A 12,740-nucleotide genomic window follows, 5' to 3' on the forward strand; every position below is an offset into this window, starting at 1 on the left:
ATATATGTAAAGCTCTAATGCATAGAAAATACTCAGTAAGTGCTAGTTTTCACAATTATTCCTACATATGTTGTACTGGGACTTGCTCTCTCCCTTAACAATATATCTTAGGGATTATTCCACAGCAGTATGTATAGACATACCTCATTTTAAAAGTAGCTAGTATGGTGTTTCATAGTATAACCACACTGCAATTTATTTAGATGTGCCCCCATTTGGGTTGTTTCTAGCATTCAGCCCTTTCTCATCTGAGGATACAGAGTTCTAGAGTCAATCAGCATAAGCTTCACCTGCCATAAGTGTATTTCACTTTATCTATTTAACAAACATATGTATCGTTTAGTACCTGTCACACACATGTCCTAATCACCTTTAAAATGTTAACTCATTAATACTCATAATGATGCTTTTGAAGTAGGAGCTGTTTAATCCCCATATTACAGATTGGGAAACTGAGGCACAGAGAGGTTAAGTAACTTACCTGAGAGCACATGCCTGGGAAAAGGAGTGCTGGGATTCGAACCCAGGCAGTCTGGCTCCCAAGTCCATTTTCTTGACCTCCCTGTCCACACTGTGTACCTCTCTTTGATCTAAAATCTGTGGCATCACTTCAATAAGACCCTGAGCCTCATCTTGTCACATTTCACACCCCTACTGTGGATGGGAATTCAGCCTTTTTGGAATATACTTAGGAATATACAGGCAATTTAAACGAGAACGTGATTGCTGAATCAACCTGACTCCTTAAACTACCAAGAGCCAGCTTTTCTAAGGACTGTCCTGCCAATAGCCAGCCAAAGTCAAGAAAGCCCTTCAAGTGATGATACCAGCATTGTCTTCAGAGGCCCCAGGTCTGGGCTCTCAACTCTGCCTCTCTGTGCCATGCTGGCCCGCTGCGCAAACTCACAATGCAGGTCAGCAGACAGCCTTAAAATAAACAAACATGTTTGTGTTGTGCCCAGTTATGGAACAGTGTGTATCCAATTAGGTAGTGCAAAACTCATGCAAATAATCTTTCCTTTTTCCGATTCTTGCTGTGTATGAGTCTTTGACTGACTTGGCCAACTCAAATTCCTAAAATACTAAGGTTCAGAAAGTCTGGGCAAAGTTTGCTAGTTAAATATGAAACCCTGCCTTCATCACTGCCCCCATTCCTACCCTCAAGCTACTTTAGCTTTTAGACATGTGTACACTAAATGCCTTTTTCTTTAAAGATATGGGTGAGATATTTCTTTTGGAGTATGTCCAGACAATCTGGCAAATCCACACTTGACGTTAGCCACAGGGAAGAATATTTATTTTTAAAAAACCCAGAGGAACAAAAAATAAAATTAGGGCAGACTATGGACTTACCCTCTTTAGAAATCAGAATATCTTTCCACATGGAAGACCTTATCAAACTGAAGGGTTTGAATTTTTTTTGCTTTGTTAATGGAAAAAATATGTATACATACATAATTTAATATTCCGTAAAGTTCTTATTAATGATTAGAGTTTAAATTTTCATTTCAAAAGTTATTGCTTATTCTAACATACTAAAACCTGTGTTTTTTCCTTTTATAAATAAACTTCTATCTCTGGGTTCTGTCTTTTAGAAAGAAAGTACTTAAGGCCAGTTTTCTACCCCATCCTGAAGCTTAAATTTTGGCTCAAGGAGCTTCCTGTCCTGTTCCAGCTGTGACATGTTGAAAATAAACCTGGCAACTGGAGACAACTTGCTATACTTTTTGAACCTTTGCTATGGCTCTAGTGCTTTATGTCTTAGGAAATAGGGTGGGAGATAGGGAGAGAATGAGGTGGGGGATCTCTGATGGGAACAGGAAATAGGGTCTTCCGGTCTTCCGAGGGCCTTCTTTCTACTCCTTTAGTCTCTGCATCATCCAAAGGGATGAATTGCCTCTACACATACAGGCGCACCTCACTTTACTGTGCTTCACTTTTTTGTGCTTTGCAGATACTGTGCTTTATACAAATTGAAGGTTTATGGCAACCCTGCACCAAGGAAGTCTATCAGCGCCATTTTTCCAACAGCATTTGCTCATTTCGTATCTCTATGTCACATTTTGGTAATTCTAGCAATGTTTCACACTTTTTCATTATTATTGTACTTGTTATGGTGACATGATCAATGATATTTCATGTTACTACTACTACTCACTGAAGGCTCAGATAATGGTTAGCATTTTTTTTAGCAATAAAGTATATTTAAATTAAGGTATGTACTTTGTTTTTTTAGATGTAATGCTATTGCACACTTAATGGGCTACAGTATAATATAAACATAACTTTTATATGCACTGGGAAACCAAAAAATTCATGTGACTTGCTTTACTGCAATCTTCACTTTATTGCTGTGGTCTGGAACCAAACCCACAATATTTCTGAGGTATGCCTGTATGTCTAATCCAACTCTTCTCACAGGGAGGTAGTTGAGCAAGAAGGCATTGCGTTGGGATGGGACCGTGAGCTTGTCTTACTTAATTACAGTGCATAATGCTGGAGATTGAACACAGGAAACCAGATCCTGGTGGAATTGCTAAGCCAAAGACAGAAATTGATTGAAAAAGAAGTGATCCATTTTTCATTAAAAATATCAACCACACACACACAAAATTAATCACCATACCCCCCCACTCCAGTTTCATCTAATGGAAACTGCTGTAAACCCTGGTCCCTGCTGAAGACGTAGGTGCAACAGCCATATTTTGTACCATGTAATCCAGCTGTCTGTTCTCACGGCTGATTGGACAAGAGGTGGATACCTGATTCAAGGGCAGTCAATCCATAAATTCACTAGATTTCCATGACCTGTAGCCAGGTATGAAAAGAGATGCTGGGCCAATCAGAGTCTCTCTCTCTCTCTCTCAGAGAGGTGACATGAAAGCAAAGAGAGAAAGTACCAGTTATTAGCAGGGCAGATAGGTGGAAGGCTGAACTATATTTATAATGATGAAATCCCACAAACACCTATGAATTTCTATTAGTGAAATCTGTCCAGCCACCTCAAATCGAGAACTAGCTTTTAGCACTAGTTTCTCTGAGGCCAGCCCATTGTGGTTTCTGTTCTTGGGTTTCTGAAAGCTTCCATTATCTTATCATGTATTTTTCTTAAAGTTCTTATACTTGAGCTAGCTGGAATGAGTGCCTGATACTTGTAGCCAAAAAAGCCAAAGTAAAGCATTATCAAACAGGCAAGCAAAACTAGAGCCAAAATAAAGGGGACTGAGAAATCAGGAAAGTCTAAGCCAAAAGCAGTGGGAGTAGGTGACTTTGTTAAGGCTCTTGAGGTTGCAAATAATGTTGCTGAAACTAACTTATATTGATTAAAGAAGAAAAAGGAAAAGGAATTCACATGTTTATGTGAAGGATGCTAAAGTAGCGCAAGGGCAGCCAGGACTCTTAAAAACTAGTGTCAGTTCCTCAAAATGTTAATCATAGTGATGTTGCCATATGACCCTATGATTCTACTCCTATGAAAACATATGTGCACACAAAAACTGTGCACCAATATTCACAGCAGCATTATTCATAATAGGCAGAGTGGAAACAACTCCAATGTCCATCAACTGATGAATGGATAAAAAAATTAGTATACTCCTACAATGGAATATCATTTTGTTATAAAAGAAGTGAAGTGCTGATACATACTACAACACGAATGAACCTTGAATAAGTAAAAGAAACTAGACACAAAAGATCACTTATAGTATGATCCCAGTTGGTTGCTAGGGCCTGGGCAGAGTGGGGAATGGAGAGTGACGGCTAATGCGCCCAGAGTTTCTTCTGAGGGAGATAAAAATGGTCTGGAATTAGATAGTGATGGTTGTTGCACTCTTCTGATTATACTGAAAACAACTCAATTGTATGCTTTAAAAGGTTGACTTTTACCGCATGTAAATTATATCTCAAGCTGTTATTACAAAAATTATATATATATGAAAGCAGAACAAAGCAAAACAAGAAAAAGTTGTGTCCCAAAGTGGAAAGCCAGGAAGAGAAAACCATACAATTCTCTTCTGCCCCGCTCCCGGCTCCCCCTCTCCCACTGCCAGGCTCTCATCTCTGCTCCCCTGTGGACATCTGTTTCATTCTTGTCTCTGCATTGCAAATTTAAAAAGTTTTTTTCTTGAATGTTCTAAAGATGGAAGGTGGACTATGTCTTTAGTGACAACTCTTTTTATGTTCTTGAGGATCCAAAGAAATGGCAATCAGGTGTTATTGGGGATGCCCTGGACTGGTGGAGTAATCCAGATGCAGACGTTTTAGATGGAGATACCGAGGTTTTTGTTTAATAACACAAAGAGCCATTTTTATTGGGGGCAGGTGTACCTCTGTCCAGATTATTGTAATGTCTCATTTCCTCTGTTGATGGTTTGAATTAAGCAGTTGGGGTCTCAGGACTTGGGTCAAGAGGACTACAGGAGACTCCCATCCAGGAGGTGGGGCAAGCTCCCGCACCACAGTGGCGGCTGAGAGCTTAGGAGGGGGACCTCCAGGAGGGAGCCCCTAGAAAGAGCCTTACAGGGGAACTTTAGGAGCAGTGATATCCAGTGTCCACTATAAAATTTTCTTTTTCTGCACTGTAATTCCCTTCTGTGACCCTTCAGACTTCATGAAGTTTGTTAAAATTGCAGCCTTATGTTAGCGGCGTCATGCGAAATAGAAAGAAGGTTTTCATCGTTCATGGTAAGGTAGATATTAGAGAGTGACAACCAGCTGGAAAAGCTGTTATAAGATGGCCAGAGGTGACTGGGGAAGAATTCTAGAGGAGAGCTACTGAGTATAAGGTGACCAGTGGAAACCAGCATGGATTGGGGAATATGAAAATACCTGGAAAGAGGAAAGGAAGGTAATCCAATAAAGCTGGAAAATCTGGATAATCACTTTCTCTCTCTCCATATGTATATAAATGTGTGTTGTGTGCGTGCGTGCATACGTGTATCACGTATTTATATCAACGTTGGATTTATGTCATATACTTTTTCCCGTTATATCATGAGTTTTCTTAGTATCCTTAAATATTATTCAAGTATTTAACAAGTGTATAATGAATAATGACCTCTTGGTACCCTATGGTATGATTATGCTCTGATTTACTTAACTAATTCCAATTATTGGACTTTTTTTTTCACTTTTTCACTTTTGTAAATAACACTGCAGTGACATATTCTTCTTGGTGTATTAAAAAAATTATTTCTCAAGATAAGTTCTCAGAAGTCTATTTTCTGTGCCAAATGGTATGAACGGTTTTAGGCTTTTGATATAGATTGACAAATTGCCCGTTGGAAAGATCATACCCAGAAGGCCTCCATAACCATTACGGCCCCATCTTCACAGGGTAACTTGCACATTTTGGGGATGAGCTGTGCTCATTTATTTATTTATTTTTTATTTATTTATTTTTTAAATTTTTTAAAATTAATTAATTTATTTTTATTTTTGGCTGTGTTGGGTCTTCGTTTCTGTGCGAGGGCTTTCTCTAGTTGTGGCAAGTGGGGGCCACTCTTCATCGCGGTGTGTGGGCCTCTCACCATCGCGGCCTCTCTTGTTGCGGAGCACAGGCTCCAGACGCGCAGGCTCAGTAGTTGCGGCTCACGGGCCCAGCTGCTCCGCGGCATGTGGGATCTTCCCAGACCAGGGCTCGAACCCGTGTGCCCTGCATTGGCAGGCAGATTCTCAACCACTGCGCCACCAGGGAAGCTGTGTTCATTTAAAGAGGCTAAATGTGACAGACACAGGCAGGCATTTCCTTGTTACCAAGAGATTTCACCGAAAAATGTCTCAATTTCCTTGTCAAAAGAATTGCCTTTCTTTACTTCCACAATGGTCTTTCTTTAGCAGATTTGGCTGTGAGGAAACACTGATATTCCTTACAGAGAGAACTCTCCAGCTTCCCTTAGAGGAAGCTTATTCTTAATTCTCCTCTCTCTACTTTGAAAGCAAGGTGAAATAATCTATCTTCTGGTGGCATGACTGAGGGAAAACCTTGTCTCCGACTCTCTCAAGTTCATCCCCACAAGTAGGTATCTTGCCTCTAGGTAAATGCCTACTAGGTCTTACATAACATACTTGGAGTGATCGTGACTTTACATATCATTATGGGGAATATTGATGGCAAAGTGTAATGGGGCGTGGAGACCACTTACAGGACCAGACTGACGTGTGTAACGTTGTCCACTAGAACATGACGAGTTTCAGGGCTGAACTGATGGCATAGCCATGAGAGGACCATTACGAGTGATGTGCTCACACTAGCTGTCCTGGCTCTCCCTTAAGTGCGTCCCTCAGTCCAAGGATAACCATGGGCAGCTCTGAGCCCCCAGCACCCCAAGTGTGCAGGAACATGTAGGGCACAGTCCACTCAGAAACATCTACCATGTTGTTGAGCCTGCTTCCAAACAGGAGCAAACTCTTCTCTGTAAGCCGTTCAATTTCTCTGACTTCATTAATTCATGGGAAGTAGTTCTCTACAATTCACTAGAGCTCCATTCTGCACTTTCAACACTTGACATCACAAATCCTCCACTGAGCAGATGTGAAAACTAAGAAAGAGGTTTAGTTGTAGCTCCTGAATCGTAACTAAATCATGAAAGATCCTGGACTGGTGCTGTACATTTCCTTCTATTTGTTTTATTTGTTCTCAACAATACTGTTGCTGACTACCAAAGTAATGCATGTGCATGGGAGAGATAGACAAAAGTACAAAGAATAAAATAAAAATCACGCATACTTCCAGAACCCAGAGATTGCCACTATTAACATTTTGGTAGATGTTTTTTCCCACTCTTTTATCCATAGATCTATAGACATGCAGTCATCTCTTTCGTAATCCTGAGATCATACAGTATTATTCTGCAATCTCCTTTTTCTCTTGTTGTAGGTTGTTTTTGATTTTACACCATTAAAAGTAATATTGTGAGGAGACTTGGTAGATAAATCTTTGTATGTAGCTCTGATTATTTCCTTTGGGCTAATTCCTCAAAGTGAAGTTGCTGAGTTAAAGGTAGTCACATTTTAGGGCTTTTAATAAATAGTACTAACATACCCTCCAGAAATATGGACCATTTTCCACACCTATTAGCAGTATGTGAGACTACCTGTTTACCTGCCTCCTCATCTACACTAAATAGAATTCTTTTAAAGAGAAAATTTCCAAACTGATTTCTGGCAAATGGTATCTCCTTATCTTAATTTGTATTGCTTTTTCAATATTCTTCTTCTTAAACAGAATTATTGGTGATCTGTATTGCTTCCTTAGTGAAATGCTTGTTTGTGTCCTTTGCCATTCCTACATTTCTTGACCGGCCAACAGGCCAGCTTGGTGAGCCTGGTTTTGTGCAGAATCCTGGATGACTGAGACTGGCACTGATGAGAAGATGCCTTTCTCACACCTTGTCCCTGGGAGGCCCCTGAGGCTCTTCCACAGAAGTGGCTTCTCACTCTTGGATGAGAATGGTCCATCTCACACCACGGTACCTGGGTCATATCTCACTGCACAGGCTGGTGCCAAAATGCCACCGTTTTGGAAAGAAGGTTTCAGGTCTGAGGTAATCTCATACCCATTTTAGTTCGTAGACCAACAGATTCATAGATTTTCCCAAAACTTCAGCTGTCACAGTTTCAATGGAAGGAAAGTGGCCAGGGAGGCCTTATCTGGAAATGACCATTCAGCTGAGTGCAAGTCCCCAGGACGCAAGAATGAAACAGCCCTATTGTGACTGGAAGGACTTCGATGATGAGCACCCCTGGCCTGTACAACTGGAAATGTTCTGCGTCAGACCATTCCCACCTCAGTCAAGCACTCAGTGTGGGCAAAACCAAGTTTTAGATTAGGAGGAGGGTGAGGAATGATATAAAAATTTCTTGACCACCTATCTGGAGACACACATACTCATGTGCCCACAAATGCATTCTGTTTGCATGTATTGTGTACATAAAATTACTAACAAAAGAAACTAAACGGAATGACATGATCAAAAGCAAATTATTCATTTTATATTTCTTTCTATCTTTTTCCAAAAATTATTTCTAAAGGCAAATTAATACAGTAACACCCATACAGCTTACTGCTCTGATGAACCTATGATAGGCACTCAGACTACCCCTTTTAAGTTTGCAGACAAAAAGGAAACTGCTTCTTAAACTCATTGGAAAAGCTTTATGTGCTTTAATTACATCCATGAAGAACCATAAACCAGGGGTGGGAAATCTCCAGGTCTTTAATCTTATTATTATAGTGCAAACGTTTCATTGCACTTAAGAACCACTTATGACTTCTTACATTTCTAGTTACAATTTATCTTTTAAATGCCGGTTCTTTACTAATAGACTTCTGCCATTTGGAGAAAGATTGATAATAAAATAAATCTTACATTTTATGTTTCTTGTTATTTAAATCAGAGGCCATTTTAACTTTATGCTTTTATAAGATTTCTTTACAAGGTTTTGATCCTGTATTTGGTCATTTAGCTATTGGATTTAAAATTTGGTGTTTCAGGGCTTCCCTGGTGGTGCAGTGGTTAAGAATCTGCCTGCCAATGCAGGGGACATGGGTTCGAGCCCTGGTCCGGGAAGATCCCACATGCCACAGAGCAACTAAGCCCATGCGCCACAACTACTGAGCCTGCTCTCTAGAGGCTGCAAGCCACAACTACTGAGCCTGCATGCTACAACTACTGAGGCCTGCAAGCCTAGAACCTGAGCTCCGCAGCAAGAGAAGCCACGCCAATGAGAAGCCCGTGTACTGCAACGAAGAGTAGCTCCCACTCGCCACAACTAGAGAGAGCCCGCACGCAGCAATGAAGACCCAATGCAGCCAAAAATAAATAAATAAAATAAATAAATTTATTTTAAAAAATTGGGGGCTTCCCTGGTGGCGCAGTGGTTGAGAATCTGCCTGTCAATGCAGGGTACACGGGTTCAAGCCCTGGTCCGGGAAGATCCGACACGCTGCAGAGCAACTAAGCCCATGCACCACAACTACTGAGCCTGCGCTCTACAGCCCGCGAGCCACAACTACTGAAGCCAGCGCGCCTAGAGCCCGTGCTCCGCAACAAGAGAAGCCACCGCAATGAGAAGCCCGCGCACCACAATGAAGAGTAGCCCCCGCTCGCCACAACTAGAGAAAAGCCCGCATGCAGCGACGAAGACCCAGTGCAGCCAAAAATAAATAAATAATTTTTTTTTAAAAATTGGTGTTTCAAAGCACCACAGAGTAGTGAATTTCTAGAAATGTGCAATCAAGATATCACCTAATGGTATAGCTGAAATTAAGTTTCTAGTTAATCAGATTTGGTTTTATCAGGTCATCCACAATAGCTTGCTGAGGTTCTACTGAAGTATGGGACAAAATAAATATGGATAAGGAATATTTGACTTAGCTCTGTATGGGATATAAATTAGTAGAGGAAAGAATTTTCTGAGGAAATTAAGAAATTAATAAGGATAAGGAATTGTAATTTAGGGAATGGCTGTTATATTAGCTTATAGTACAAACAAACTGAAAAGTGGAGTAAGGAGGACAGTAGTATGGGGTGGGGAAAAAGCATCTACTAGGTAACTAGTGAGAGTCTAGGAAATCAGGTTCTCCAGCCCAAGGAGGAAGCAGGAGAGAGGATTGGTAACGCTGGCTGGCAAGCATACTCAGGTACCCCAATTCTAAAAATTTGTGCCTTTATCATGCTTCAGCTCAAGTTAATTCTCTGCTTCTGCTCTTCTCTATTCATTCATTAAGCAAATATTTATTGAGCACTTGCCATATGCCAGGTGCTTGTCTAGTGAACAAAACAAAGTCTTGCCAAAATTCTTTAAACTCTAGCCTATATTTTCTTCTTTGGCTTTCACACCAGCCTCTCAGTCTCCACCCCGCCCCCCAACCTGATTTCTTTCCCACTATCATGATAAAACAGCTCTCTAAAGACCAGTGACCTCCTAATCACTACATCGAGTGCCCCTTTCTCAGTTCCCATCTTCCTTGGATTCTGTAGCATTTAATAGCATCTGATTTCCATCAGTTTTTAAAACTCTTGTCTCTTTTGGGTTCTGTAATATGACACTAGCATGATTTGCCTTCTATGACTGTTACTGCTTTTTCCCTGACTCGTTCTCGTGCCTCTTAAATTTTAGTGGTCCTTCCATTTCTACACATTGTTCACTTCCATTTTCTCTCTCTCAAATCTTTTCCCTGGGTAATTTCTCATGGCTTAAATCATTGGCTCTATTTAGAAGTATCCTAAATCTATATTCCCAGACCTAGCCCTCTCCCAAACTTGAATCTCACATTTCAAACTGTGTGCTAGAGGCTTCCATCTGGGCATCTGCTCATGATGCCAGTTCAATCTGTTTAAAACTGAAGGCAGTATTTTTTACCACACAAGGTTTTCAACTGCAAACAACAGAAACCCACTCTGGCTAACTCAAGCAGAAAACGAATTCACTGGGAGGATATCAGGTGGCTCACTGGGTCTACAGGGAAGCCAGAGGACCAAGCATGGAAAATGGGCAGGGACCCAGGCAGTCTAGGGCACAGAGAGCACGGCCAAGTTCACTCCATAGGAGGAATCTGTTGAGGACACTGCCCTGGAGCTGGCTTTCCCCGCACACGATCAAAGCTGGTCTTCAATATCTCAGCCACCTTCCCGCGTGGTCCCTAACTGCTAGTTTTTGTGTCATTCCCCCCAGACTCCAAGACCTGGGCTGGGGCTTCCAATTGGTCCAGGTCATGTGCCTGGGCCCCAGCTGCCAAAGATGACTCCTGATTCCCTTCAGTTTCCCACAGAGGGAAAGGGGATCGACACAGGCCAACCAAAAAATGGCCATCAACCACTATATTTTCTTTTCCCTAATCACTTCATTTCCTTAAGTCCCCACTTGCATTTAATGCCACCACCATTCTCTCCATTACTGGGAGCTGAATCTAGATGATTTCTTTTACTCCTTTCTCTCCCTCAGCTTCTGAGGCAATCAGTCATCCAGGTTTGCAAGGATTTGTTTGTTGTTCATTCATTTGTTGTTTTCCTTTACACTATTTTCTTCCTGGACCTTTCTGCAGCTCCTCCTCCCTCGTTACAGGCTTCAGATTGCATTCTCCACTTTCAATGCCTCCTCCAATTTATCCACCCACAGGTTAATTTTTTCTATAGCAACACTTTGATCTTATCACTTGCTGCTGAAACTACATTGTAGACCTCTCAGCCTGGCATTCAAGGATCTCCACAATAGAATTCTAATGAGACTGAGAGGCAAAGTGGTGCAGTGAAAAGTTCTTGACCTTCAGGTGCGGATTGATACGGGTTCAAACCCTAATTTTCCCACCTTCTAGTTGTATATTTTTGAGGCTCATTTTCCTGGTCCAAAAAACGGGAATAATAAAACCTACCTCCTAGGGCATTTTAAGTCAGCTCTTTGAAGGTTGGAATGGTGTTATGAGTTGTATTTAGGTTACAACATCAACTCACAGATGCTTATAATGAACAATATTCAATTACAGACCTGTCTGTTTCAAAACTTTAAGTAAGGTTGTCATCAATGTGGTTTTAAGGAAGGCACGTTAGGATCAGTATGCTACATGTTTTGGGAGTTAAGTGGAAATCTAACCACCATTTATAGCATTGTTCCTAATTTCAAACAGCTGACTTGCAAGTGACCTTTTGGAAATATTTTATTTGCAAGTGGAGAACATCCTGTGTTATTAATTTTGGGAGTTGAATTTCCCTGACTGGCTGCTTTCCACTATAACATTGCTATTTTAAAGTATTTCCCTGCAGAATTTCAATTTTGTGAGAGGCTGCTACGAATTCCTTACGGGGAAAAAGTATATCGTTATAGTGGACAGATGAAAATTATTAGCTATTATTTCTAAGGCTCACCCAGCATTCTGTAAATGTGGTGAAGCTCTAGCACATAAAAAGAAACTTTAAAATTTGTTCCACAATCTCAACCAGCCCCACTTCATGGCATAAATTCTGGGTCAGCACTGGGAAAATCCAGCTCTGCAGCCCAGGCTGGGTCTTCTCTCTGCTAGTCATGAATGGCACCATCAGAGTGACCAAATTAACCTCAGTCAGCATTCGTTCACTCACTCATGCATCCACGCAGCAAATCCCCCTCAGTCAGGCGTGTTTGGTGAACCCCACAGTACAGATTTCAGTGTCATAAGCTCTTGCCAAGAATTTACAGCACTGCTAATTGCTTGATTTTTTCCCCCTGAGGTCAGTAAGACTTTAGGTTGAAGATAACAATCGTGCCAAGATTGGTAAAAGTTATTTAATAAGCATGATATTTTAAACCAGTCTCTGCAGATAGTTTGTGGGTATGTGAATTAATATGCACTGCAATGCATTTTTCGCCTCTCTAATGGTTTTTAAAATGAACACGTTAATATGATTAAAATAATACTTATGATTATTAAGTATTACTTTATGATTAATAGTATGATATGATATACTTAAAAGTGAAATCCCCTGTAACTCTCCCTACATTTTCCTTCCCCTACTCAATTTCACTTCCAGCGGCAACTACTTTTTAACACTTTGGGGTACATCCTCCCACACTTTTTTTTCTTTTGAAATAATTTTAAAGTTATCCTTAGGCATTCCTTATGGTTAGAAGCTAGAACAACATTGCCATTTAGCCTCTGACAGACCTTGGAACTCTTCCGTACATTGCTTATGTTAAACATATTATAAAAACAAAGAACTAAAAGAACCCTTTTCCCCCCACTTGGAAATTGTTAATTTCTG

This window comes from Eschrichtius robustus, chromosome 15 (genome assembly GCF_028021215.1).
Source record: "Eschrichtius robustus isolate mEscRob2 chromosome 15, mEscRob2.pri, whole genome shotgun sequence".
Classification (NCBI taxonomy): domain Eukaryota; kingdom Metazoa; phylum Chordata; class Mammalia; order Artiodactyla; family Eschrichtiidae; genus Eschrichtius; species Eschrichtius robustus.